At 48.3% G+C, this 26,666-nt stretch overlaps 1 long non-coding RNA gene across 1 annotated transcript; it reads left to right on the forward strand.

The window, feature by feature from the left end:
• On the forward strand, nucleotides 1–25,764 carry LOC142042398 (uncharacterized). The gene is made up of 3 exons (XR_012653746.1): nucleotides 1–394; nucleotides 22,167–22,353; nucleotides 24,535–25,764. It is a non-coding gene; the product is annotated as an uncharacterized LOC142042398 (long non-coding RNA).
• Nucleotides 25,765–26,666: the final 902 nt, after the last annotated feature.

Consider the following 26,666-nt stretch of genomic DNA (forward strand, 5'->3'; position numbering starts at 1 on the left):
CTACCTCTGCTAGTCGATTGCTTGGCTATACTTTTGTCTATTGTTTCAGTGGTAGTGTTAGTATAAGATTTCTAATAATTATTTACCAAATCTCACTTTTGCAGTCACCTAGCAGCAAACCAGTTTCCACAGCTGGTACAAAATATTAAAACCATCCCAATATGTAGACGTGCCATACAGAATGTATGGAAATAGGCTATCAGTGGTGTCTGAGGGGCAGAGGGAGTGCCGGGGGGCGCCCCGAGACCCGGAGCAGACTCGCTGGCAGGACTCAATAGGCACGCGACTGACTGAATAAACGCTGGCCGCCCGTCCCCTTTGCCCTCCGGGCTGCGTTTGCGCTCCCTTTGCACGGGGCGAGGGGCTGTGAGGGAGCCCAGGGGAGGAGGAGGAGGTGAGGCACTGGGGGGGTCGGGCTGTGCCCCCCCCGTTCCTGCTGGGCTCCAGCTGTTGCAAATATTCTGGTAAAGAAATCAAAATTTAATCACATAGAAGAGTTAGGTTTGATTAAGAAGTAAAATTGTGAAGCATAACGTATAGGATTGTCAAGTTTGAAACGTAGCCATAGAAACTTTAGGAACTGTGTTATGCGTGACTCTAGGAACCTTAATATTGTTAAAGTTTGAAATAGCTAACCCTAGAAACCTCACCAGGAAGTTACTGGCTTTTCTATGTTCTGTTTCAGGAAACTAAGGAAACCGTCATGGACACAAGTTTGCTGCTTGGAAACCCCCTTACCCTTCCCATCTTGATTTGAGTATCGAAGATTCCAGTCAGCAGAGCTAAGTGTAACTGACCAATGATTGTTTTTAAATAAGAATATTGATAAGGTTATATAATCAAAGGACCGATCATTATAAAGGTTAAATTTAAGAATGAGCATAGTATGCATTTTTACGGAAGGAGCTTAGGTAACAATGACCTGACAGAAAAAGTCTCTGAAAACTGATGGATTTTGATACTAAGCGGGACACGCCTTTGGAGGAGCGATCCCCTGTGTCCCCAGCGCTGCGATAAACAAAGTGCCTGCTTCTTAACTTCACGTTGGTGTTAAGGAGTTTTATTCAGGATTTCGGTAACGGTTTTGGCGACCCAGATGGGACCTTGCGAGTGAGACTGGACGAGATCGAGTGTCGATCAAACTCCGGCAGGCACCGAGGTATTCTCGGGGAGAACCGTCACCCTCGACTCGCAAAGCTCCTCGCAGCGTTCCCTGGAAAAAAGGTAAGGCGCTGCTTCTTTGGAGGGTACCCGTCTGCAGTGGAAGCCTAGGCGTCTGCCCGTAAGTCATAAGCGAAAGCTATTGCTGGGTTGGACTTTGTGTATTACTTGGGACAATTGTCATTTGCATTTGTTTGGTATTTGGTATTTGAATGTATAGAAGTATAAAGGCATTAGCAAAATTGTTTAAGAATAAGAGTGCAGGAAATGGAACTGCTGATGAAAAGTTACCAAAACCATCACCGTTGGGACGTTTATTGGCACATTGGGGTGAATTGCAGGAAAAATGGTAAACAAACAGAACTTTGAGTTACAATACTATATTGCAATTACTGTTGTTTTGTAGGAGAGAGAGTAAATGGAATAAAGTGCCATAGGTAGATTTGTTCTTTTTAAGTGAACGTATCTGACGGGGACCGGAGGGGAGTCTCCCAGCAGAACCTCTGGTTACAGCAAATCCTCCGGTAGTAGCAAATCCTTATACTTTGTTAGCAACCCTAACGGAGAAACAAGAATGATTCACAGTGTTAGACCGAAATGATGCCTTTTTCCGTATTCCCTTGGATCCCAACAGTCAAGAGGTTTTTGCTTTGGAATGGGAAAATCCTGAGACTGGGAGAAAAACACAATATACGTGGACAGTCTTGCCTCAAGGCTTTAAGAATAGTCTTACCATTTTTGGAAATCAATTGGCACGATAATTAGAGATTTGGAAGAAAGAAAATAATCAAGAAATCTTTCTGAAATATATGGATGATCTGTTAATTGTAGCTGAGACGGAAGAACAATGCACAAAGCTAACTATTAACTTGTTGAACTTTTGGGGAATCGGTGGATATCGAGTGTCAAAAGAAAAAAACCCAAATAACCCAGAAAGAAGAAACTTATGTAAATGAGTTTTAAAATCCTAAAAGGACAGAGACAATTGGGAACTGAGTGAAAAGAGGCAATTTGTCTTCTCCCCGAACCTAAGACGAAAAAAATTAATGACGAGCGTTTCCGGGAATGGTTGAGTGCTGTCACCTGTAGATTATAAATTGTGGCTTGCTGGCCCGACCTTTATAGGAGCAGCTCAAAACCTCAAACAACGGATTGGACCGATGCCGAGAAAGCTACTTTCCAAGAATTGAAACAGGCTGTAATAGGGGTGCCAGCCCTAGGCCTGCCAGATCTCACAAAGACACTTGAACTTTTTGCTCGTGAAAGAAGAGGTATAGCTCTGGGTATCCTGGCCCAATATTTAGGGCCAAGTGGGCGAGCTGTGGCCTACTTCTCGAAGCGATCAGGTAATGTGAGTCTGGGATGCTCTGGTCGTCCAAGAGCCATCGCTGCAACTGTGCTACTGATCCAGGAAGCTCGTAAGTTTAACCTGAGGACAAAGGATTACTGTACGTTTCCCATATGATAACTGTTGTGCTAAAACAGAAAGGGGGGCATTGGGTATCCCCTAGCAGGATGCTGAAATACCAAGTGGTGTCGCTGGAACAAGATGATGTTTACCTAAACACTACTACCACCGTTAACCCTGTTGCATTTTCAACAACCGATCAAGTTAAAGGAGAACTGGAACGTGACTGCTTGCAGACAATCGAAAGAGTTTACTTCAGCCGACTGGATCTCTGAGATGTGCTGCTAGAAGAAACGGATTGGGAACTATATGCCGACGGAAGCGGTTCCATCTGTGAAGGAAAACGTTTATCAAGATAGACAATAACTACTGAGGAGGTAATTGTGTTGCCAACTTTGCCTTCGACGATATCTGCCCAAAAGGCTGAATTGATAGCTCTTATTCGAGCTCTGGAACTAAGTCAAGGAAAGCGAGTCAACACTTGGACAGACTCAAAGTATGCTTTTGGAGTAGTACGCGCGCACGGAGCGATACGGAGAGAAAGAGGACTGTTATCTGCGCAAGGAACCACCATTCAGCACGCAGAACAAATACTGGAATTGTTAGAAACCATTCAAAAACCAACAGCAGTCACGATAATGCACTGTAAAGCACATCAGTTAGGTAAGACCGGTCCGAACGCAGGTAACCGACTGGCTGATAAAGCTGCTAAAGAGGCTGCAGAAAAAGGCATCCTAGCACTAGTTCCAGAGAAAAGTATAAAGTTGCCTAAAGAAACTCCAAAGTATAATGAAAAAGATGAAGAATTAATTATTAGATTGCAGGCTAACAAAATGAAACAGGATAGGCTGTAACACCGACAGGTCAAATAATAGTCCCACCCACAATAATAATAAGAGAAGTTGCCCGAGCTGAACATCACAAAGTATACTGGGGAACAGAAAGCGAAATATGACAAAGATTGCTTAAACAATTATAAGCGGATGTGAAATTTATAAATAAAATTATCCCCGAATCAGTAATACGATCATCTTTGGGATTATTAAAGAAGGAAATTTTTTTAGGAGAATATTAGCAAATTGATTTTATAGAATTGCCTTGAAAAGAAGGATCTATCCTAGTTTTAGTTGATATCTTTACTGGGTGGCCCGAGGCTTTCCCTTGTCGCACCAACAAAGCAAGGGAAGTAGTCAAAGTCTTGCTCAAAGAGATAATACCAAAATGTGGGGTGCCTGTAAGAATGTCATCTGACAATGGCCCTCATTTTATAGCAAAGATTAGGAGACAAGTTGAGCAAAGTATTATCTATAGATTGAGACTATCACACCCCACATAGACCACAAGCAAGTGGGGAAATAAAAAAAATAAAAAAAAAAAAAAAGAGAGAGAGAGAATGAACTATACCCTTAAGCAACAGTCGAGTAAAATTTGTCAGGAAACCTCACTCCTCACATGGGTTAAAGCATTACCCATGGCTCTATTAAGAATCAGAGTATAGCCAGAAGAGAAAGAAAATTTAAGTCACTATGAAATATTGTATGAAAGACCATATCAAGAGTCCTGTGTTCTGAGTATCTTGAGTGCCTTTGGAGATAGGTTTTTAAAAGGTGTTATGATTTCTTTAAGCAGTTCTTTTCAGGAACTTTGTCAGTATGTCTCCACAGCTGGACCCTTAGAATTGGACGTAGCAGCGCATCCCTTCCGACCGGGAGATTAGATTGAATATATATAAAATCACAGAGAAGTGGAAAGGACCGTATCGAGTCATTTTAACAACCCTTATAGCAGTAAAGGTCTGGGAGAAGAACCTTGGCTTCATTATTCAAGAATAAAGAAAGCACCAACAAGAAATTGGAAGTCTAAAGAAACTGGCCCTTTAAACCTGAAAATCTATAAGTAAGTTTCACGTTATCGATTTGGGAAAACAGCTGTGTAAAGTTTATACTATTGGGGTTGCTATGAGGAATATTGTCGAGGGCAGTAATCTTTTTGTGTGTTTATAGGGTTTATGTGGGTTTTTCTGAGGGGTTATAAACATGAGATAAACAAAATGAAACAATTATTGTTTGAGCTATTAATCTTGATGTTAACCGTTTTTGTAATTTGGATTAAAAACAAAAATAATCTAGTTTTGTAATTGATGCAAAGTTTGGTAAAGACACAAAATTGAACCTCAGTAACAGCCTGCCTTCCGATTCCAAAGTCAGATGAAAATCTAGTTCCGGGGAGAATCCTGACATTGAATTTAACCAAAACTTGAGAAAAGATGTAGAACAATGAGAATCATTTTAGCAAATTAAATGGGATGGATTTAAGAGGCAATTATTTTTTTTTAAATTTGAAAGAAGGAATTATAGCGTTGTGAATTATAACATTACCAAACCATCCACCTCATGGACAAAAGAATTAATTTAATCGCCCTTCGGGAGAAACTTGTACAGGCACCCCTTGGGGCTGTCAGTTGCCCAAACCGTAGAGACAAGTGCAAAAAGGAACTTGGGATCATATTTGAAATATAAAACGCTGTTTAGAATTTACTGGAGTTCCAGGATCCTTGTTAGAGCCACCCAGAGTCGGGACCATCTACGGAAATTTAGACTGCTTTAGACAACCAGAGAAAAATCACACATCCTAAACAGAGCTGTATGAAAGTTTATACTTGCAGCTCCTCTGACCCCAAACTCCAAAGACTTTCTCTAGTAGCTAAAGCTCTAAGATGGGGATGTATTCGTAGAAAGTATAATAATATTTTAAATGATCTTTGGTCCCCTCTTAATGACGGAAAAAATTTAGCTTGGAGTTGACTGTATTAAAGGACAGGTGAAAAGTTCAGGGTTAACTGTTTGGGTGACTAGTGATGATATATGATCCACTCATCTTTTCATGAAGGAGAAAAGCAAATCGTGGACTTTAGACTTAATAACTCCATCCTCTCTCTGGAAGAAATCTCCCTTGTGGCCTCGCTGGTGGACCCGGGTAAATGGAAAAGATGATACCTGGCAATCGCCAAGTCTTAGAACTAAAATAAGATGGGTATTCAAATCTGTATTTTGACCCCAGTTAACACCTCTTCCAAATGAGATGACTCTTGACATCTTTCATTCAATCAAGGAAGTGCCTGCTGCTTAACTTCCCATGGGTGTTGAGGAGTTTTGTTCCGGATCTCGGTCCCCCAGCTGCGGGCCGGGGCTGGAGGAGCCGCAGGTGCGGGCAGTGAGGCTGCTGGGGCCGGCCCCTCCCTGGAAAGGGGGGGCTGCCGGGCGAGGGGCGGGGCCGGTGGGAGCCCAGGCAGGAGCGGAGCGGAGCAGAGCGGTGGCCGGGCTGCGGCTGCCCCTCGGCGGAAGGTGAGCGGGGCCGGGTGCCCCTCGGACCGCGAACGTCGGAGGCGGGGGTGGCCCGGGGGTAGGTGGGGGCCGCCTGTGCCGAAGGCCGGGGGCGGGGGGGGAGCTGGGGGCTCACAGGGGGGCTGGGAGCACGTGCGCGCGGGGGGGCGGCTCACAGGGCGGCTGGGAGAACGTGCGCGTGGCGGGGCTGCGCAGTCGCCCGGCGGGTCCCGGGGAAAGCCCCGAGGAGGACGGCGGGGTCCGTGTCGCGCGCACGGAGCGGCAGCGGGGCTGCTCCGTGCCGGGGCGGCGGCGGCGGGCGCTGCCCGAAGCTGGAGCCGGGCGTGGGGGGGGCCGCGCCGTGCCGGGGGGGCGGCGGCGGCGGGCGCTGCCCGAAGCTGGAGCCGGGCGTGGGGGGGGCCGCGCCGTGCCGGGGGGGCGGCGGCGGCGGGCGCTGCCCGAAGCTGGAGCCGGGCGTGGGGGGGGCCGCGCCGTGCCGGGGCGGCGGCGGCGGGAGCGCGCTGGAGCCGCCCGGACCGGCCCTGGGGGCTCGGCGGGGACTGCGGCTGCGCCGGCGTGGGGGTGGGCGGAAACGGAAGCGGCGTCCCCTCGGGGTCAGGCAGCAGGGCAGGCTGCCTCCCGGGGCATGCCGGGAGCTGTAGTTTTCGCGGACTCGGCGGCCGGGCAGCAGCGCGGCTCTCGGGCGCGGCGTAGTCCTCGCTGCCGCCGCGGCCCCCGGACTCCGACCAGGTCAGACTCAGGAGCGTTGCCGGTTTCGCGTGGTTTTCCGCGGGCTTCCCGCTGCGCCCGCTCCCCGACCAGCCGTGCGGACGCGCCTCCCAGGCGCATGCGCCGTCCTGCGCGTGGGGCGGCCCGGCGTTCGGTCGCCGGCTCCGGCCCCTCCGGCGCATGCGCGGTGTCCGGGAGCAGCGTGGCGGCGGCGGGCGATCGCCGAGACCGCGGGTGAGGCGAGCGATCCCCTCCGGCGGGGGCCGGGGCGGTGGCGGTGGCGGGGGGGTGCCTCCTGCCCGCCGGCCGCCCGGGGCTGGCGGGACGGGAAGCTGCGAAGTGGCCGCCGCGGCAGGCTCCCGGTCCGCCGGAGGCGAGCCGGGCCAGGGCAGCGCCGGGCGGTTCCCTGAGAGCCGATAGAAGGGAAGAGGGGACGGAGGTGGGCACCCCCGAGGCGCGGCCAGCGGGCGCCTCCCCGAGTTGCCGGAGCTCCCCCGGCACCTTCCCCCGGCCCCGCTCGGCCCGTGCGGCTGCCCCCAGCTCCAGCCCCTCCCCTGAAGCCTGTGCTGTAGCCGCAGGCAGCCCCTGAGCCCTGTCGTGAGGGCAGCAAGCTGGCCCTCCGATGTTCTCGAGTCTCCCTTAACGTGGGCGCCGTTAGCAGCAGCGCGGGGAATGAGCGGCGTCTGCGGAAGCCCCTGCGGAAGGAGGGGCTCCGGCCAGGGTCGAGCTACGGTAATAACGGTTGCTGCTGCCTCTTTCCCTCTCCCAGAGGCCACGCTGTGAGTGCGGTTGTCCATTCGTCCCCGGGGATGCCGTTGACTGCAGCAGCCTCAGGCTCGCGTTGGCTGTCTCTGCCTGGCCTCCCTCTCCTCGCGGCACGGGAGCACAGAGGGACAGGCGGAGCGCTTGCTGGCTGTGGACGGGAGCTGCTGAAGCTGGAGAGGCCACAGAAGGGTAGAGAAGAAGAAACGGAAGGCCGGCCGGCAGCTGCCTCCCACTGCAGGCAAGAGAGAGCCTGCCTCTCTGGGTGTGGGAGGATCCCTCCTCGTAGTCCACAGCAGGTCAGACCGCCAGGGTCTGTATGCATGACCAGCAGCGCGGTACGGCCACGTAGTGAGCGAGCGAGCGAGGCTACGTGTCTAGGGGGCGTCATCTCGTAAGAGCTGCGAGGCGCTTGTGTGTTCCGTTATGTGGAGGACAGCCAAGCGACTGGAGTTACAGAAGAGGAAGGGAGGAGAGAAGGAGAAAGAAGCATCTGAGCTGGCAAGGCCTCCTGGCAGCTCCAAGAGCGAGAGCTGTGGTGAGTCCTGGGCCCTCGGGGCCCTGTCGCTCCTCTTGTGCATCCCGGTCGCTCCCTCCCTCCCCCTCGTTTTCTCATGCTGCTGTGACATTTGTTTGTTTTTTTTTTTTTTTTAATTTTGCTTCCCTGTACCTCTCCCCTTCTGTCTATTCGCTTGTCCTACTCCCTCTTCCTCCCCCCCCCATCTTTGTCCTGCAGCCAGTTGCTGTTTTTTCCTTTTCCATCTCCTTGTCCTGATCTGCATCCGCCTCTTTCCCCACCTCCCAATTTCTCTGGCCTGTTCTCTGGCGTTCTTTTCCTCTCTGCGCCTCTGTGTGCTGCTCTGTGTCCCTGCCTTCCTATCTCTCTTCTTCCTACTTTCTGTTTCTCTCTCTCTCCCTTTGTCTTGCTCGCTGTTGCTGTTTATTTTTGTCATTCTGGATCTCACTGGCCCCATCCTCCTTCCTGTTCATCTCTTACTCTCTGTGACCCTTTGTACTGCTTCCTGCCCCTTTTTTATTCACCCTCCCTCTCTCTGCAGGGCTCCGGATACCTCGCTTTCTAATTCCCCACCGCCCTGTGCTTCTCACGGTCTTTGTCTTTCTCGCTCTCTCTCTCTCGTTGTCATCGTTCTTGTCTGTCGCTCTGTCTTGCTTCCTGTCCCGTCGTTTCTCGCTGTATCCCTTTGTCCCGCTCCCTGCTCGTATTCGTATTCCTCTCTGTCCTGAGGACCGTCCCAGTTTTTGATCTCCGTCCTGCCGCTGTCCTGATTTTTCCTTCTCTGCCATGTTCCCTGTCCCTCTTTCTGTCTCTTTTCCTCTGTCCTTGCTACTTATTTCTCCATCTCTGTCCAGACCCCTGTCCCTTCCCCCCCGCCCCGCCTTGCTGTCCCTCTGCCTTGCTTTCTTTCACTACCTTTTCTGTCTGTCTTTGCCCCATTCCCTCTCCCGCCCTTTCTAACTGTGTCCCCCTGTCCAGCTAGCTGTCGCTGCTTTCTTTTTTCTGTTCCTCAGTATTTTTTTCTTTTTTCCGTATCTCTCTCCCACTGCCCATCGCAGTTGGTTTTTTTCCCCTCCGATGCTGGCCTGCTCTTTGTCCCTTTTGTCTGTCTCCTCTCTGTCCTTCTGTCATGCTCCCTGTGTCTATTTAATCCCTTCATCTCTGTCCTGCAGCCCGTCGCTAATTTTTTTTCCTCTTCCGTCCCTTTGTCCTGCTCCCCGTCCTTGTCTCTTTCCCTTGGTTCTGCCTCCCGTCCTTTTTTCCTTTCTTGCTCCATCTCTCTGTCCTGCTCCCTATCCCTCCCGCGCTCTCTCTGTTTCTGTGTCCTTCTCCTTGCCTTTCCCCACGTTGTCTGTCTTGTTGTTCCCTCTTTGGTTTTCTTGTTTTCCGGGTGGCTGGGCCTGGCTACCCGCGGGGGTGCTTCGGCTGGGAGGTTTGGGGTGGGGGGCCTGGCCGTGCCGGTGATGGCGGGGAAATAAAGCCTGAAACGGCAATCGAGAAGCGACGCCCTGCCTGTGCTGGGGCTGCCCTGCAGAGGCGTGGGGCCGGGCCCTCTGCAGGTCCCGAGCACTCCCCGAAATTGTGCGTGGGGCCCCGGGGGTGCAGGGCTGTGGGGTGGCTACGCTCGGCGTCGCCCGTGGGCACTGCAGGGTCAGAAATGGAGAACAAGTTTTCTGTTCCTGGGGCTTGACAACAGGCTCGCGTGGCTGATTTGGGGGCTCGGAAACAGACCGAGCTGCGCGGCTTTGGGCCCAGAAACAGAGGTCCGGCCCTGCGTGTTTGGGCCTTGAGAACAGGCTCAGCAGCCGGGTTTTTTGGCTCCCAAATGGGCCCTGAGTCAGCTGGGGTGGGGGCCAAAAGCGGGAGCCGGCTTGGCTGGTTTTGCAGGCGGGTGGGAGGGTGTTGGGGGCTGCGGGGGGAAGCGGGGGGCGGGCAGGGTGCGTGGTCCCTCCCCGTAGATGGGGGTCTGGTTGTGTCGGACGCCGAAGTTCGGGAGGCCGGCACGCAGCAGGCCGAGCTCAACATCTGCGATGGTCTGTGGGGGGGAAAGGCGCTTTTCAGACCCCACGTGCCCTCTTTGAGTCCAGCTCTTCTTTCTGCGCTGCTCAGAATAGTTATTAAGTAATTAATCGCCCAAACTTAACGAATATTTACTTGGCGTGTAACTCTGATGTTTAATCTTAATGCTCCAGTTCTGACAGCAGTTGATATGCAACCTTATGGAAAGCCCAGACCGTTGCACGTAGCTGGAGCTTGTAAGGAGAAGCAGCTGAAATCAGCCGGAGCTTCAGTGCGGAGCTGGGGCTTCAACGAGCCAGAACTGTAGCAAGCGGGAGCTGGAACGAGGCGGGGTGTCCGCTGTCTGGAGCGTGCATTAGCCAGAGGCAAAAGTACCTGCGGCCGTAACGAGCAGGGGGCGCGATTAGCTGGAGCGTCTTTTCACTGGAGCGTCCGTCGGCCGGACTGCGCTCCCAGCACGGCGGAAGAGCGGCCGGGCGCAGGCAGGGCTGTCCGCAGCAAGCAGCTCCGAGCAGCAGGGAGGTGAGTTGTCCTTCTGCCAACAGGGAGCCCGGCCTCTTCCCTCGGGCATGCAATCCACGCCACGCTCCTGTCTCTGCGTGGAGGGTCTCTCCTGGTCCATTCCCACGGGCAGAAGCAAGGTGGGGGTCCCCCGGCTCTGCCGGGGCAGCCTCCCCTGCGAGGGGGCGCGGGCGAGGTGTCGTCGTCCCCTCGGTACCGGGCAAAGGGGAGAGAAACCGGCTGGCGGGAGCTCCTGGGGTGCAGAGCCCTTCCGGCAGAATCCTCCCCTGTCTTTTCACCGTTGGCTGGGTGTGACAAGCAGGTTCATTTCTTTGTCTCCTCTTCTCCCAGCGTCACCTTCCGCGTCACACGAAGAAAATCCTGCGTGGTTAATTCCGCTTGCTGCTCAGGTAATCGCACGTATCGGGCTGGGGGAGCGGAGAGAAACAGTTGCGAGTTCGAGGGCACTACAGATGCTCCACGTTAAACCCACAGAGAAGGCAAATTTGCTGCTAGTGCCGAAAAGCTGATGGAAAAATTGCTGTTAACAGATTGTGCCCTGTTCCTGAACTGGTCCCGTGATGTGTTTTTGTTTCAGGTGAAAGAATGAAATTTCCTGTCTGGTAAATTCAGAGCTGCCTGTTAGCTTCTTTAGGGGGTCGAGTGTTTCTCTTCTCTCTGTTCATACTGATTTTATGGGCAAGTTGGAAATAGCCTTTTACTTTTTTATGTATAACTGAATTTTTAGGAATATGTGGTGTCCCTGTAGTTCATTTTTGAGCACCTAGATGCCAGTAGAAATGTAATGAGTGAAACTTGATGGGAACTGGTACTTAATTTTTTTTTTTTTTTTTCCCCTTCCCCATTAAGAGTGTTGATGGCATGTTGTCCCGTGGCACAATCCCCATTCCGTTCAGCGGAGTCTTCAGCCTAGGACTTTTAAGTGAAAAAGTTTGTCCTTCCAAAAAGGGACTAGTCATTCCTAGGACCGAGGCATAGACTTGCAAGGAGAGTCGCTTAAGTACGTGCTGTTGGTCTTTGCTTTCATTGATTTCTCCACCACTCCCTCGTGGTTGGGAGCTCTGAATCGTAATGTTTTTCAGTCTCTAACACATTTCCACCCCCACCCCTCAAAAAAAGGAGAGGCAGTGTCTGAAAGTTAATTAGTTTCCTCACAAATGTGTGAGTAAATAAAATGTGAGTTATGATGATTAAAACCATAGAAATGACACCAGTCTTGCAGATCTGGACTATTTCTGAACAGGCATTCATCACACGCAAAAGTCGTCAGGGTACGGATCACCTGCGCTTCATGCTCTGACAAGACAAAATGCTGAGGCAGGGATGAGCTCTGAAAGAAGAAGGGGGAAAAAAAAAACCAAAAACAGAAGGATACAGGGTCACGGTTTTGTTTTGTTGTTGTTTGTTCTTCGAGAGTGCAATATTGACTGGTGCCAGCCTGCAGAGCTCTTCTGCTGCCTGACCTCTCCTTCTCTTTCATGGCTGTAATTGTCGTTTGGATGATTGTAGAAGAGCAAGTAAGTTATTTGCCTCTGTGAATGTGCTGGTAATACCAGGAAGGCAAATGCTTGAACCAGTAGTGAATAACTGGGCTACGAGTAGAATTTCTGAAGGAAGAACAGCAGCAGCAACAGGAAGCAAATAGCAAGTGACCAAAAACTTGCGTGTGTCAAACGCATCAAAGCTTTCTTGCCGAATGTTGTTTGGCAATATGTTCCAAATGGCTTTTTTTGGTAAACGTAAATTTTCAGGAAGTTCAGGGCTGCGTGTGGCAAAACGCAGATGACGCAAAAAATACTTTTTCCTCTGCTCAGTTGTACTGTCTTCACAAACCTTCACAAAAAAAAAGGGCAGCTTTGGATTCCTACCCAGCTTTGTGCTAATGTTTTTTTTCTTCTCTCAGCTGGATGTCAGCTGGCACCGTTTCGCTGTGGTTGCCATGGAAAGGTTCCGTAGTGGCCTGCATTTGAAGAATATTTTTTATTTGAAGAATAAAATAAAGAGGATCCAGCCAGCAGCTGCATATAGGAGATAGCCTGCCTCTCTAGGTGAGGATGGACCCTTCTTAGTGTAGTCCTCAGCAGATCCGATCACCAGTGTGCACGACAGGGTCTGTATGCGTAACCAAAACCACAGTACAGTCATGTAGTGTGTGTGTGCATGTGAGGCTGTGTTTCTAGGAAGCCTCATATTGTAAGAGCTGTAAGGCACCAGTCTATTCTCTTAGGTGGATGACAGTCAAGTGACTGCAACTACAGAGGAGGAAGGGAGAGGGAGAGAGAGACAGACATGTGTGAACTGTCAGATTCTCTCAGCAGCTCCAAGAGCGGGAGGTACAGTGAGTCCTGGACCCCTGGGGCTGTGTCACCCCTCTTCTGCATCCCAGTCCCTCCCTGCCCTCACCTTCTCTTTCTCTCACTGCTTTAATTTTTTTGTTTTTTCTTCCTGTACCTCTCCCTCTCTTGTTCTCTAAGTCCCCGTCTTTCTCTGTTGTTCTGCCTCTGTTTTCTTTTTCTCTCTGCACTTCTGACCTGTCCCATCCCTCTTTTTTTTATCCTCTGTTTCTGCCCTGCAGCCCATCACTACTTTTTCTTTCTCCATCTATCCATCTGTCTTCTTATGCCAATCTTGTTAATTCCTCCCTGTCTGCCCTTTAGCCCTTCACAATCCCTGCCGCTCTCACCTGTCTGATGCTGTGTCTCTATTTTTAAATTCCTTCCTCTGCCCTGTATTCTGGATACACTTTTACTTTCTTAGATTCTCTTGTTCCAGGTCCCTGTCACTATGTTTTAACTTCTTCCCTCACTGTCCCATAGCCCATTGTTGTCTTTATTATTCTCTCTTTGTCTGGTTCCCTGTCCCTATTCTTTATTATCCCTCTCTCTCCCCTTTAGATCATCAATGTTTTTGATATTTCTCAGTCTCTCTCATCTACCTCACTGTCCCCTTTTTTAATTCTTCCTTCTGCCCTGTGGCTCATCACTAGTATTTTGTTTTTCTCCATCTCTCTGTCTGGTATCCTCTCCCTTTTTATCAGTTCCTCCTCTCTGTCCTGTAGCCCATTGCTACCCCCCCCCCCCCGCCCCATCTCTCTCTCTCTCTCCCTTTTCCTACTTTTCAATCCCCTCTCTCTGCCCTGTAGCCGATCACTGTTGTAGTGAGTTTGTGTGGCAAGCTGGGGCAGGGGGGTGGGCAGGGGCTGCAGGGGTGGGTTCTGTGAGAAGACAGCAGGACTTGTCCCCATGTTGGGCACAGCCAGTTCCAGCTCCAAGATGGAGCTGCTACTGGTCAAAGCTGAGCCAACCAGCAATGCTGGTAGCACCTCTGTGATATTTAAGAAGGGCTAAAAAAATGCTGTGCAGAAGCTGTCAGTCCTGCAGACACCACAGTCAGTGAAGAAGGAAAAGGAGGAGGTGATCCAGGTCCTAAAGCAGATTCCCCTGCAGCCTGCAGTGAAGACCATGGTGACACAGGCTGTCCCCCTGCAGCCCATGGAGGTCCATGGCAGAGCAGATATGCACCCTGCAGCCGATGGGGGACCCCTCGCCAGAGCAGGCGGATGCACCCAAAGGGGAGGCTGTGACGCTGTGGAGAGGAGCCCACACTGGAGCAGGTTTTCTGGCAGGACCTGCGGCCCCATGGGAGTGACACCACACTGGAACAGAAGAACATGAAGAAGGAAGGAGCAGCAGAGGCAACTTGTGAGGAATGACTGCAACCCCCCGCTCCCTCTCCCCCTGTGCTGCTCGGTAGAAGGAGGTAGAGAAGTCAGGAGTGAAGATGAGCCCAGAAAAAAAAGAGAGGGGTGGGGGGAAGGTGTTTTTCAGATTTGTTCATATTTCTCATTATTGTACTCTGATTTTGACTGACAAATTAATTTCCCCATGTTGAGTCTGTTTTGCCTGTGACAGTAATTGGTGAGTGATCTCTTTGTCCTTATCTTGACCCACAAGCTTTTTTGTTGGATTTTCTACCCTCCTGTCTTGTTGAGGAGGAGGAATGATAGAGTGGCTTGGTGGACACTCGTTAGCCAGGCAAGGTCAACCCACCACAGTTTCCTTCTATCAGGCTCCCTGTCCCTATTTTTTAAATCTTGCCTATGTTTCTTGTATGTCATCAGTTTCGAAACTTCCTACCTGTCCATCCCTATTTAAATTCTTGCATGTTTCTTAAACCCAGTTGCTTTTAAAATGTTCTTGCTGCTTTTCCCTCTCTTTGTCTCCCTGACCTTATTTTAATTTCTCGCCTGTGTTTCTTGTACCCTGTTGCTTTTCAAATTTCGTTCTTAAGGTCTCCCTCTATGCAGCTTCATGTACCTACTTTTTGATTCTTGTACTCTGTTGCTTTCAAAATTTTCTTTCTATGTTTCCTTCTATCCACCTCCCTGTCTCTAGTTCTTAACTCTTCCCTCTCTGTCCTGTACCCTGGCACTTCTTACCTTTTCTTTCTACATCTCCCTCTGTCTACATTTCCCTGTGCCTATTTGTTAGTTCTTGCCTATGTTTCTTGTATGCTGTTGCTTTTTGAAAATTTTCTCTCTACCTGGCTCCCTGTTTCTTTTTTCTAGTTCTTGCTGTTTCTTCTCCTGTATCACTTGAGAATGTTTCCCTGTCCCTTGTCCTGTCTTTATCTTCTTGTCCTGCCAGTCCCTTCCCCTTCTCTCCCCAGCTTCCTATTATTTATTCCTCCATCTCCATCGCTGCTGTTCTGCTCAGTCTCTCTGCTCTTCTCTCTCTACACTGTTTTCCTGCTTCTTGTCCCTCTCTTGTTCCCAGCATCCAATTTCCTGGCTCCCTGTCTTGCACACCTGTGTCCCTCTGTCCTTCCTCCTGCTTTTCTCTTCCCTTTTATCCCCCCATCCTGCTGCCTTTGGGCACTGAGCCTTGTAGCCAACTCACTGCCAGGATTTTTTATATGCATTAATGAATAAATTTTTACTGCCTCCTCTGTCTCCCTGGATGTGGCTAGGTGCAGGGGCAGGGATGATGTGCTGTGGGGCTTTGGCAATGGCCCCTATTCCTGATGGGCTCCAGCTGGGTCTGGGATGGCCCCAGGTGTGGCCAGTGAGGCTGAGGATGGGGCTGGCCCTGCTGTGTGAAGGGGCTCCAGCTGTAAAGGGGGCTGCCTGGGCAGGGGAACTGGCTGAGGAGGGAGTGCAGGGGGGTCTGGCTGGCTGGTAGGTGCCTGCAGCAAGGAATGGCCAGTCCCTGTGGCAAGGAAGGATCCCTCTGAGCTGTCCCTGGCCTTTGTTGGCTACATGCGTGAGCCACCATGTATCAAAGCAAGCCTTGTGGATGAGGAGCATCGAGGCATCCGCTGCGTGCTGCCGAGCAGGTGAGGGTCAGGCAGCCGGCACTGGGGAGGAGGAAGGGGCAGAGGCAGAGAGAGAAGCATCGGGGCGGTGAAGGTCTCCTGCCAGCACCAGGAGCTGTGGTGAGTCGCATGTCCTTTCCTCTACATCCTGGCCCACCTCTGCCTCCCTTCTTTAGACATCTGCTTGCCTCCCTTCCTCTGTCTCCCTCTCTGCCTGCCCACCTATGTGTATGGCTTCTCAAAACTTGTTATTCTTCTGTCAACTCTGCCCAGTACCCTGTTGCCTTTCAAATTTTTCATATGCCTCTCTCTAACCAGCTGCTTCTCCCTGTTTTTTATTTTTTCTGCACCGCCTTGTACCCCATTACTTTGAAAATTTAATTTCTATGTCTTCCCCTCTCTGTCTCCCTGACCCTATATTTTAATTCCTCCCTCTCTGTCCTGTACCCAGTTGCTTGAGTCTGGCTGGGCATCAGTCAGTGGGTGGTGAGCAGTTGTTTTCATTTGCTGGTTTTTTTTTTCCTCATACAACTTTTTTAAAAAAAGTCTTTTTAATTATTAAACTTTTTATATCAACCCATGAGTTTCTCACATTTACCCTCCCGATTCTCCCCCTATCCCACTGTGGGGGCGTAAGCGAGCAGCTGTATGGTACTTAGTTGCCAGCCAGGGTTAAACAACAATGCTACATCTACTTTTATGAAGCTGCCTATTGCTATTTTTTTAATTATTTCCTGTCTGTTGTGTACCGTGTTGCTTTGAAAATTTGCTTTCTAGGTCTACTTTTATCCAGTTCACTGTCTTTATTTTTTATTTTTTTTCCTCTCTGTCCTGTGCCCCTGTGTCACTTTTAAATTTCCTTGATATTTCTCAGTTTTAGTTCACTGTGGCTATTTTAATTTTATTTTTTTTGTCCTGTACCCAATCACTTCTTAAATTTTCCTTCTATGTCTACTTGTATCGAGCTGTGTATCACTGTTTTTTAATTCTTTCCTCACTATTGTGTACCCCGTTGCTTTTTACTTTTTCTTTCTATGTCTACTTTAACCTATTCACTGTCTTTAAGTTATTCCTGTTTGTCATGTAGCCCATCACCTTTTAAATTTTCTTCCTATGTCTGTTTGTTTAGTTAGCTGTCCCCATGTTTTAATTCTTTTGTCTCTGTCACATACCCTGTTGTGCTGGTTTTGGGTGGGATTGAGTTATTTTTCTTCCCAGTAGCTAGTATGGGGCCACGTTCTGGATTTGTGCTGAAAACAGCGTTGATAACACAGGGAAGTTTTTGTTATTGCTGAGCAGTGCTTGCACAGAGTAGAGGGCTGTTCTGCTTCTCACCCTGCCCCACCAGCGAGCAGGCTGGGGCTGAACAAGGAGCTGGGAGGGGACACAGCTGGGACAGCTGACCCCAACTGACCCAAGGGCTGTTCCAGACCATATGATGTCATGCTCAGCATATCAAGCTGGGGGAAGGAGAAGGAAGGGGGGACATTCAGAGCGATGGCATTTGTCTTCCCATGTAACCGTTACACAGGATGGAGCCCTCCTTTCCTGGAGATGGCCGAACACCTGCCTGCTGATGGGAAGCAGGGAATGAATTCCTTGTCTTGCTTTGTTTGTGTGCATGGCTTCTGGTTTACCTATTAAACTGTCTTTATCTCAACCTGTGAGTTTTACTTTTTTTTCTGATTTTTCTCTCCCATCCCGCTGCAGGGGGGCAGCGAGCAAGCAGCTGGGTGGTGCCTAGTTGCCAGCTGGGGTTAAACCATGACACCTGTCACTTTTTTCAAATTTGCTTTCTATGCCTACTTTAACCTATTCACTGTCTTTGTTTTTTTAAATTTATCCTCTGTCCTGTACCATCTCACTTTTTCCTGTCTTGCACTCCATCACTTTTAAATTTCCTTTCTATTTCTTGATGTAGTTTGCTGTCACTATTGTTTAATACTTTCTTGTCTGGCCTGTTGCTTTTTAGATTTTGTTTCTACATCTTCATTTCTTTAGTTTGCTGTCCCTATTTTTCATTATTTTCCGTTTTTCCTTATTCTGTCACTTTTTAAAATTTTCTATCTCTGATAACCAGTTCTGTCCCTATTTTTTAATTCTTTCCTGTCCTGTACCCCATCACTTTTGAAATTTTCCTTCTACGTCTGCTTTTATGATGCTGCATATTGCTGGTTTTTAATTCTTTCCTGTCTGTCCTTTACCACATCACTTTTAAAATTTACTTTCTATGTATCTCTTTTTCAGCCTATCAATATTTTTTAATTTTTTCCTTTGTCTTACACTCCATTGCTTTTAAAATTTCCTTTCTATGTCTCTGTTTTAGTTCGCTGTCCCTATTTTTTTCCTTTATTTCCTTAATACTGTGCTTTTAAAATAGTCTTTCTATGTCTTCTTTTATCCAGTAACTGTTTCTAATTTTTAATTCTTTCCTGTCATGAACTGCATTACTTCTAAAATTTTCTGTCTACTTTTATGTAGTTCCCTGTCCCTATTTTTCAATTTTTTATCTCATAATCCTTTTACTTTTCAAATCTTTTTTCTAGGTGTACTTTTATCTTGTTTTCTGTCCCTATTTTTAATTTTTTCCTGTTTACTGTATCTTGTCACTTTTAAAATTTGTTTTATGTCTACTTTTATCAAGATGTCACTCCCTTTTTTTACTTTTTCCTGTCTGTCCTGTACCCCATCTCTTTTAAATTTTCTTTCCTCATCTATTTTTAGCCAGTTTGCTGTCTTTATTTTTTAATCCATTCTAGTATGTCCCGTACCCAGTTGCTTGTAAAATTTTCTTTCTATGTCTTTGTCTGTCATGTCTCAGTTTCTCAGGATGACAACTCAGGTTTGCCGATTCCCAGGTCAGGATTAAAGTGATATGACACCAGGGATCCTTTAACTCACAAAATTCAACTTTATTCGTTCACGACAAAAATTGGCATGAAACTACATCAGTAAACTGTGTAACCTGTGCTAACCCTGCATCACCAAACATATACTACAGGCCTTGCTTATTTTTGGATCAGTTCAGGGAAGAGAGTATGGAGACCCCTTCTGTTGAGTCACGAGGTTCAGAGCAGACCACTTTGCTTTATAGACTCCTTCTCACAGAGGAGCCTAGGGGCAGCTGGATCCACTTCTAGTCCCAGACTTGGTCAATGGTTTATGTCTACAGGGATAAGATGTAGGGATTACAGAAAAGGAAAAAGAAGGAGAGAAACAAGGCAGAGAAGAGAAAGATTTCAGCAGTCCTGGGTCCAGCATTGGTTCAGTCAGCTGAGGGGTCCAGTCCCAGTGGGCTTCCACACCTGGGGCTTCAGGTTGTGTCCTTTTATACTCCTTGCCCCTCATTCGGGCAGGCACTCAAACTTATTAGGCTAATGAGGTGTCATGAGCAGTTTGTGAGCCTTTGGGACTTGGGAGTCGTTTGGGGGGTAACTTCCCCTTCCCTGCAAACATGATCTTTTGTCACTGTATGGTGAGCTGTCCTGCTCAGCATATCAGAACAGCCTGGTGAATTGCCCTGCTGGCATATCAGAACAGCTTTATCAGAACAGGGAGCTGTGCACCCTCTGGCATGCCCTCCCCCTCCTGTTGCTGATGGGTGCTGATCTGCTTCTTTTCACCTGTGGTGCCTTGCTATGCAGAGTTTGTTGTTAAGCAGAACTTGCCCCACCACAATGTTTGAGACATTAACTCTTTCAGCCTCTCACACGGCCTGTTTAGGGGTTTTTGCTATTTTAAAATGTTTTCCTCTCTTAACGCCTTCACTTTTGAATTTTGTTTTTTTGTTCACTTTTATGTATTTTTCTGTCTCTATTGTTTCCTTTTTTCCTATCTGTTCTCTACGTTATGACTCTTAAAATTTTCTATGTCTACTTTTATCAAGATGTCTAACCCTATTTTTTTATTTCTTGTGTCCTGTTGCTTTTATTTTATCTACTTTTATCCACTTCACTGTCTTTATATTTTATTCTAGTCTGTGCTGTGTAATTTAAAAATGCTGTCACTTTTAAAATTTTGTTTATTTAGCTTGATGTTCCTGTTTTTTATTTTTTCCTTTATTTTCTTAATCTTTTTGCTTTTTATTTTTTTTTTCCTACATCTGCTTTTATCTACCTCCTGTCCCTACTTCTTAATTCTTGTCTGTTGATGTCCTGGTTTTGGCTGGGATAGAGTTAATTTTCTTTCTAGTAGCTGGTATAGTGTTATGTTTTGGATTTAGTATGAGAAAAATGTTGATAACACACTGGTGTTTTCAGTTGTTGCTCAGTAGTACTTAAAGCAAGTAAAGTATTTTTCAGCTTCTCATGCCCAGCCAGCAAGAAGGCTGGAGAGGCACAAGAAGTTGGGAGGGGACACAGCCAGGACAGCTGACCTAAACTGGCCAAAGGGATATTCCATACCTTATGATGTCATGCACAGTATATAAACTGGGGGGAGTTGGCTGGGCATGATGGGGAGCCAGGTGCAGGGATCACTGCTTGGGAACTAACGAGTGGCTGCTTAGTTGCTGGCTGGGGTTAAACCACAACACCTGGGTAGGTTGTAAATTTTAGAATTTTCTTTATGTCTCCATTTATTTAGTTTGTTGTCCCTATTTTAAATTTTTTTTCCTCCTTTAATGCCTTCCTTCTTGAATTTCTTTTCTATGTCTACTTTTATCTAGTTTTCTGTCCCTATTTTTAAATTTTTCTCCTGTGCCTTGTACCCTTTTGTTTTTTTAAAATTTTCTTTCTATGTCTACTTTTATTTTTGGGGGGGCTCTTTTCTTGGTTCATCCTCAGGCTTTGGAGGATCTCCTCGGCATGCTTTTATCTCTGGGGTGTAATTTGCACCCCTCTTGGTTTGTCAGAACATCGCCTCTTCCTCAGAGCAGTCTTTTTGTCCTCTCTTCCATCTCGCTTGCCTCCAGTGGGTCAGTCTCCCTCATGATACCTGTACCGTGTTCAAATCTCCTCCAGAGTATTTTTGTGCCCTCGAGCCTTCTTCTGTGTCTCTGTCTACCTCAGTACCCCACTATTTCTGTCACAATGCTTCCTGGGAGCATCCTTCTGTTCCATCACTATCCTGGAGTTCTGTAGCAGGCTTTGTTTCTTTCTTATTCAGAGACAACTCTTCCTGAGGCTTTCATTGTGCCCCAGAGCACTCTTACCTTATTCACTGCTATCTTGGATGTCTCCATTCAGTTGCTCATCCCCTGAGGACATCTGTATGTTGCTGGGACACCTTGAGTTTTGCATTGTGTACCAGAGCTGCCTTCTGTCTTTCACTCTCAGCACCCTTCTCCCATCATCATGCCTCCTGAGGCCATCCTTGTGCCCCACACAGAGCCTCTTTTGGCTCTGTTGTGCACTTTGCACCCTTCTCCCTCCCTGAGAACCTTTCCTGATGCCATCTTTCATCTCCAGAATGCTCATGTTGTCCTCTATGCTAGCTAGGATACCTCTGTTCAGTCCCTAGTCCCCTGAGGACATCTGTAGTCTGTTCAAATCCCTTCTGGACTACTTCATCATGGCCTCGAGCCTTCTTTTGCCTGTCCCTCTCAGAAGCCCTTTGCTACTGTCACAATGTCTCCCGAGGTCTTAAATTTTCCCTGCAGCACACTTTTAGCTCTGTAAGGCCCCTTTGGACTCATTTTGTTGCAATTACACCTCTCTGATACTGAAAAGCCAGTCGAAGAAACTCTCCAAGACTTGTTTTGGAATTTTAGAAAGCAGGCATTCTTTATTGAAGCGCTGGATGCACGTGGGATATTTCCACCTAGCGTGCATACCACAGCTTTAGCACAAACAGGTTATAGAGAATAACTAATGGCATATTAATCAGATTAGTATACGTATACATAAAAATGATTATAACTGATTATCGTAGTACTGCCTACATCCGATCATGCGCAATGAAGGATCCCTTTGAGGCAAAGGGCTGCTTTTACCACCACGGACCCATTTGAAGTTCTTGTTGGCTGTCCTCGAAGTCTTTATTCTTGTCCTTGTTCTTTAATCTTGAAGCTTAATGCAGTTTCCATCACATGTGGTCAGTTTCAACATTGTTCTCGTCTAGCTTACAGGAACATCTAGTCATAAGAGCAAAGAACAGCAAAACTTATGAATAATTACTAGTTAATCACTTGACTACACTTTTGTAATTATGTCCCCAGCTACCCTTTGTCTACTGTTTCAACCATAATGTTAATATATGATCATTTATCAAATCTCACTTATACAGTTATCTAGCAGCAAACCAGTTTTCATCAGTCTACCTTCTAAAGGATGTGTTGTATTGTGAGCTGACCTGTTTAGCTCAAGTCCTAATTAGGGCACCTGCTAGCCTCTCCCTTTGCTGGAATTCCTCTACTCATCTGGTGTTATTTTTTTAATATGCTGAAATACAATTTGTGATTTTAATTTTCCAGATGTGTTGTCCTAAGGGTGTGGTGATGCTCAGCAGATGCCCCATCCTGTGGGAAGCACCCCCTCCCATGGGGCAGGCAGTGTGGATTATCTGGTGTTGGGTCAAGAACCCAGAGTGGAATTGCTGTTGCAGATTATCCCAGATGAGTTTACCTACTGTGGATTACCTGGGTGGAGCCCCTGGTGAAGGTAAACCTCATGCATGCCCCCGCCCCCCCCAACTGTGTATGTTCTTGCGCACGTATCTTACCACCGCAAACTATCCATCTAACCCACCTTTCCTGTGAGTTTTTTCCCATGCCGATTGGTGGGGGTGTCACCCTCTTCCCCCCACCAGCCGTGTATCCCTGAAGTTCCATGTTTTCTTGGTGTCATTTGTGGCTGCTGCCCGCCCTAAACCGCGGGGGTGTGGCTTCTGCTGACCCTTTCCTGCATGACTGCAGGGGGTGTCGTTGCCCCCTTGCCCTGGCCTGTCCTTGTGGGGCATGGCTGCTGCCTGGTCCCCCCCATGTATTTCCATGGCTTTTTGGTGTTTTTTTTGCGCTTTGGGACTCTTGTACCTCTGTTAAGGCAGTCAGCTGGAGACACGCTCAGGGGGACTCTGTATCATTGGCTATTCACAGTAAATAATTTATTTTGCAACCAGAGATATTTTGGAGATGGAATTCTTAAGGGATCTAATTCTGCTTTTTGATTCCTATCCAGAAGGTAGTTCTGGTAGAAGTAAGGTGGTATGCACAGTCTTGCTAGAAATGAAGCAAAACCCCAGAGCATTTTGGCTTTTTTATAGGAAACTAAAGCACATCAATTTTGATAACAACATTGTCATTGCATTTAATGAGCTAGTTTCTTACCTAGTTTAGAAGGGCATCTATTGTTTTCTAGCTACAGCCCAGAAAAACTAAGTTTAATTCCCTACCTGGTCATGTTGCTGATGCAATAGCTGTAGTACAGGAGCAAGTAGTGTCATTTCCTGGAGGGGTTACTTTGTCTGTTCAGGGTCTCATTTGCTGTAAATTTAAGGCAGGTGAGAACAGTGCTGCTGCTCCTCCAGCTGACTCTTATAACTTCTGGTGGTTTGCCCTTCCCCTTTCCCAGGTGATTGTGCTAAGGCTGGTGGGCGGAGGCTCAGGGTATTTGAGCCACAGCCTCTGCTGAGGGAGCTTATTGTGCTCCTGGGTTTCTCTGGTGTTGGTGCTCAGCTCTTCCTTGAGTCCTTTGCAGCTTTTGAGCTGGCTCAGCCCTTTGGGAAGAGGAGTCTGCCTGAGGTAGGAGCTTCAGCACCAGTCAAGGTTCAGCAGCATGTATAGTAGAAAGTAACACTTGTATGCAGCTTTTTATTTTTCCTTTCCTTTCTTTTTTTCAGGTCAGTAATTTTGTTTTGAGTGTTGGGGGTAGAAAGATGGTTTAATAGTGTGTATTGTTTGGTTTTTTTTAATTCTTCATGCATTATGTTTTCCTGGAATTCCCAGCTTTATTGAAAAAGGAACCTTGTTTTTTTCACCAGTTCTGCTGTATGCTGTGTAAGTTGCTGATATCTCTCTTAACAGGACCGATGGTGATATTGTTTAGCAGGGATTAGGGTGAGTGTCTTGTATGCATCTGTATATGGAGTTTTAGTATTTCTGAAGCAAGCAGAAGGGCCGTGAGGCACAGTGCCCTTCAGAGTTTGGGATGCCTTTCCTCATTGCCCACGGAATGCCACGTTGTCCCTAGAACCTTTGCAGCTTGTGGCAGGCCCCTTGTAGATTACAAGCCTTGGGACATGACTTTATTTTGTGGGCATGTAGCAGAGCTCAGAGTCTCTGGGAAGCTGTAGGTTAGGAGGTGCCCCCAGAATTTGGGATGTGGCTCAGAAGAGCAGCTCCTGAGGAGTAGCCACTGAAGGGGGTTCAGGGGTGTGAATCGAGGGCAGGAGGTGTCAGGAAGCAGTGGGGTTCCTTTCCTGACAGTTGAGGAGAAGAAAAGGGGTTTCTAAAGTTTTGGGACTGCTGGGGAAAGGGAGGAGGGTTCACCAGCCCTTCTCAGAGGAGTTTTGCAGTTGGATTTGAATGTCATAGAATCGTAGAATGGTTTGGGTTGGAAGGGACCATACAGATCCTCTAGTTCCACCCCCCACCCCCCACCCCCCCGGCAATGGGTAGGGACACCTTCCGCGAGACCAGGTTGCTCAAAGCCCCATCTGACCTGGCCTTGAATGCTTCCAGGGAGGGAGCATCCGCAGGTTCTCTGGGCAACGCGTTCCAGTGCCTCGCCACCCCTAGTGAGAAACGTCTTCCTAATGCCTAAACTAAATGTACCCTCCTTAGGGCTGAAGTCATTGCCGCCTTGTCTTATTGCTGTACACCCTTGTAAAAAGTCCCTCTGCAGGTTTCTTATAGGCACCCTTTATGTACCGTGAAGTCTGCTATAAGGTCTCCTGCAAAGCTGCATGCCGGTGAGTGGTCCTAGAAGGTGAGGCGGTCGTCGGCCAGGTTGGTGTTGAATAGCAAAGTATTATGGGGCTCCTTGGTTAAGCATTTACCTTCCGTTCTGGAGGTGTTGTGTGGGCTATCTTTGAATTGGATGAGCGTTTGAGGAGAGCTGTGGATTAGCGAGGAGGAGCGTGGGGCTGGTGACTCTTTACGTTTGTGTGTCTCTATCTTCGGTACCACGAGTGACGACGGCCGCAGGGTCTGACTCCGCAATGAGTGTGTAAGCGTAATGCGGTGGGACTTGTGAGGAGTGGGGGAGTTGGGGAAGTAGTTGGTGTTGGCTGATGGGAGGCTTACTCCCTTTTCTGGTTTGGTTTGGTTTTTTTGCTTGGTTTTTTTTCCCCTGCAGATGACAAAGAGGAGCCTGGTGAGTGCAGGAATATCCCAGTTAGCCCGTGTGGTTTTTCTGGATGATGGATTCAGCCCCTCGGCCCTCTGAAAGCTAAGTTGAGGGATCTGGGCTGGGGAGAGGCTGGGAGGAAGGGACGAAGCTGGGAATTGCCAGGAGGGGTTTTAAAGTGAGAGTAGGAAGGCAGGGCTGTCCAGGAGCAGTCCTGTTTGGGCAGATGAAGGGAGCGGGTTGCTTTTCAGCACGAGACCAGTGCGTGCCAGGCAGGGCAGTTCCAGCCTGTGTCCGTGGTGGCGTGTAGTTTGTGTAGTCTGTCTTCTGTGCTTAGACCTTCCTCGAGTCTCAATGCCTTCATCAGTCTTTGCGCTGGAGTGTGGGATATTTGGAAAACAATGGACATATAGTGAACAATCCAGGCACAATGGACCTGATTATTCCGTGAGCCAGAGGCCTCTGCAGGCAGCAGCCCTCAAGGACCTAGCGAAGATTAACTGTTGCTACAAGTTTGATGAAGGGAGCACGAAAAGTAGAACAAGGCTAACTGTTGCTACAAAGTTTGCTGAAATAAGCACAAAAAGCTGAACAAAGTTGGGCCTACGTGACTGAAAGCAGGACACAAGACAAGATGCAGGCGGGGGGAACCATTCGCGTGATCAGAAGGCCTTATCCTGTCAAATTATTGTTTTAGGCGCATGGACAGCACATGTTAACCAATCAACAGATGGCTTACGCATGAGCAGGAACTAAAATACTTATATAAACCAAACTATTTGGGCAATAAAGTGGCATCTGCTTTGATCATATTGATTGTGTGCAGTGTCCGTGACTTCCACGTCGACACCGGAGGAGCGTGGCATGCGCTTCGGGCACCGTCCCTAGGGTCTTGAATGCTCTTCCTCATCGGCACTGTGCCAATGGGGTGCTTCTTTTCTTTTGCTCGGAGCTCTAAAGCGTGGATCGGTCTCGGTGGCTTCTGGTCGGTCCTCTTTTGTGGTGTTCTTCCGGGCTGCTTTGGCAGCTCTGCTCTCTAGCCATCCGTTTTCTCAGACAGGGACTTCTTCCCCGCATCCTGACATCCTTAGGTCTTGATGCCAGGCTTCTGGCGCATCCATCATCTTGGTTTTGACAGTACCATCTTGTAATGGGCTGTTACTTTTGCCTCCTCTTCTTTGGGGCTGTCATAGAGCCTCCTTACTTCATGGTTTTGGGCGCTGTAGGTCAATTTGCTGGATGGCATCTCCCGTCTGGGGGTCATCATTCTTGCTGAGAGTTTTCTCTTTGAATCGCCTTGTTGGTAGTGTTCTGTGTTGTGTGTGTTTGTGCATGGGTGTGTTTGGCTTGGAGCTGCTTTGCCCGGGGATGTAGAGTCGGGGGTAGGTGGAACAGCGATAAGAATCTATGGGTGAAACGTTGATGTGCCTAGACTGTTTAGGCGAGGGTTGTACAGTAATCTCAGCTCGAGTAGCCATTGGCAGGCTGTGTGGACAGCCATGCCGATAGTGTTTTACGGAGACGATTGGAGCCGTGTGGCAGGGGCTGTTGAGGGGTAGTGAAGCGGATTTGACTCTCTAAGGTGTTAAGTCTTGCATGTGATGGGCTTAAAGTTTGGGCCCTTTTTTTTTTTTTTATTTCCCCTAAGATCCAGGCTCTAGTTGGACTCCAGATAGTCTTCGTAGATG

Source organism: Buteo buteo, chromosome 20 (genome assembly GCF_964188355.1).
Source record: "Buteo buteo chromosome 20, bButBut1.hap1.1, whole genome shotgun sequence".
Taxonomy (NCBI): Eukaryota; Metazoa; Chordata; class Aves; order Accipitriformes; family Accipitridae; genus Buteo; species Buteo buteo.